Source organism: Neoarius graeffei, chromosome 4, assembly GCF_027579695.1.
Source record: "Neoarius graeffei isolate fNeoGra1 chromosome 4, fNeoGra1.pri, whole genome shotgun sequence".
Classification (NCBI taxonomy): Eukaryota; Metazoa; Chordata; class Actinopteri; order Siluriformes; family Ariidae; genus Neoarius; species Neoarius graeffei.
The window spans coordinates 84,609,918-84,612,695 of NC_083572.1; positions in this window are offsets into that span (position 1 = coordinate 84,609,918).

The window sequence follows — 2,778 nt, forward strand, 5'->3', positions numbered from 1 at the left end:
GCAGAACTCAGAAATTCCATATTGGGTCCCCGGTGGGCCCCTGGGTGGTGGATGTTTGGATTTTTGTTTGTCTTGGGTTAACATCACCATTTCTCAATGGATATTCAACAAATTTGACATGGAAGTCTGGGGGCAACCCAGAATTTTGCAAAATTCAGGCAACGCCGGGTAACCTGCTAGTTAAATAATATTGGCTGGCTTTGAGTGGTATATCAGCTATATTCCACTCAGCTAGCATGATACTGAACGAGTCGAAGATGAGTTCAATATCATGCTAGCTGAATGGAATCTGATATACCACAAAAAAGCCTGTTATTATGATGATGATGATGATGATGATGATTATTATTATTATTATTATTATTATACATACACATTCCTTTTGGGTGTTCAACGCGGCTTTCTCTTTCAAAATTTTCTCAAAATCTTCTGTACTTAACAAAGCAAACCTGGCAGCCAAGTTTGTTTACAAATTGTTACAGTCACTCGCTAGCGCGGAAGTTTTATGTCTCCAACATGTGATGTTATGTTGTCTTGACAACCATGCAATATTGTAAACCATATTCAATGCTCATTCTCCATTGGGTAGAGTGATGCAATACACATAGGATAAACAATATGCGAACAATATTGCATGCTATCAAACCAGATGAATGGAACCTGCTAGAAGGGAATAGAACACGTTTTTATTCCATCAAAAAAGTGTCCTGTATGTATAATAATTTAGAATATACAGTACAGTACATAGACGTGTCAAGTCACTGAAAATGAATTCTTCTTTTCTGAGCTATTTTCAAGTCTTGTTTGTGTCTTTACTTTCACCAAGGTTTCAACTAGCTATGAAGACACAGTGGTCTGGAGACTGGTAGTTTCAGAAGGTGTTTTTTTTAAACTTCTCATGTACATACAGTCGTGAAAAAATAAGCACATCCCATGGAAATTGTAGACATTTCTTAACATATTTAAACAAGCAAACATTTCACCCTTTTGATGCAGTGCCTACAGATAAAGGTGATATACTAGCAAATGAATATTAGCTTTCAATCATTTATTCAACATAAATGTCAATAGATGTAATATTCTTCTGTGGAGAAAGTAAGTACACCCTTGGCTTCAGAAGCTAGTATTGCCCCCTTTAACAGAAATAACTTCTTGTAGGCATTTTGCATAACTGTGCACCAGTCTCTGACCTCAGCTTGCTGAAATTTTTTTGCAAAATTCCTTCAGCTGCAAGGTATTTGAGGGTTATTGTTTTTGAATAATCAGAAGCACTGAGTATCGTGTAAGATAATTAAGAAATCAACAGGTAACTTAGGCTATCTTAACAGGTAACTTAGGCTATCCACGTTCACTGGATATGAGCAATCGCACACTCTGATTGGCTACTCTACTACTACACTATCAGCTCATATACCATGAGGAGAGAAAAACAGAATGGCTGAGCACATCCCAGTTGGTGGTGGTAATGCACCTTTAAGTTGGTTTGCCAACCATCAAAAAAAGCCTAAAGAAGAAAAACAATATGGCGGATCGTGTTACTGAACCAACCGAGAACAAAATAAAAACTCTACTTGAAAACAAACACCCCCCCCACACATACACACACACACAAAAAGCAACAAGATATGGAATAAAAGTATTTGATGGTAAGAACATCTCATCTCATCTCATCTCATTATCTCTAGCCGCTTTATCCTGTTCTACAGGGTCGCAGGCAAGCTGGAGCCTATCCCAGCTGACTACGGGTGAAAGGCGGGGTACACCCTGGACAAGTCGCCAGGTCATCACAGGGCTGACACATAGGCACAGACAACCATTCACACTCACATTCACACCTACGGTCAATTTAGAGTCACCAGTTAACCTAACCTGCATGTCTTTGGACTGTGGGGGAAACCGGAGCACCCGGAGGAAACCCACGCAGACACGGGGAGAACATGCAAACTCTGCACAGAAAGGCCCTCGCCGGCCACGGGGCTTGAACCTGGACCTTCTTGCTGTGAGGTGACAGCGCTAACCACTACACCACCGTGCCACCCTGGTAAGGGCATCACATCACATCACATCACATTATCTCTAGCCGCTTTATCCTTCTACAGGGTCGCAGGCAAGCTGGAGCCTATCCCAGCTGACTACGGGCGAAAGGCGGGGTACACCCTGGACAAGTCGCCAGGTCATCACAGGGCTGACACATAGACACAGACAACCATTCACACTCACATTCACACCTACGGTCAATTTAGAGTCACCAGTTAACCTAACCTGCATGTCTTTGGACTGTGGGGGAAACCGGAGCACCCGGAGGAAACCCACGCGGACACGGGGAGAACATGCAAACTCCGCACAAACTCGCCGGCCCCGGGGCTCGAACCCAGGACCTTCTTGCTGTGAGGCGACAGCGCTAACCACTACACCACCGTGCCACCCTGGTAAGGGCATATCTTTTTTTATTTTTGAATAATTATCACATTTTTCACAAACCGCTACTGTCATCTCGCCGGTTTGTTTACATTCTAAGCGGAAATGATTTTGTTGGATGTTTTGTATAAAGGTTTTATTTAGCAAATTTGCTGAAAATAAAAATGCTCTGTTTCTCAAAATCCAGTGAATGTGGATAGAATAAAACAGTTATTCCATTCAATCTCGTCATACATGGCTGATGGGTAATTTGGTGCTACGTGCTTCGTCATCTATCAGCTCATGTATAACTCGATTTCGTGGAATAACTTGAATGTTTAACAGAGTAAACTTAAATAAATAATGTATCTGGGGTCAGAG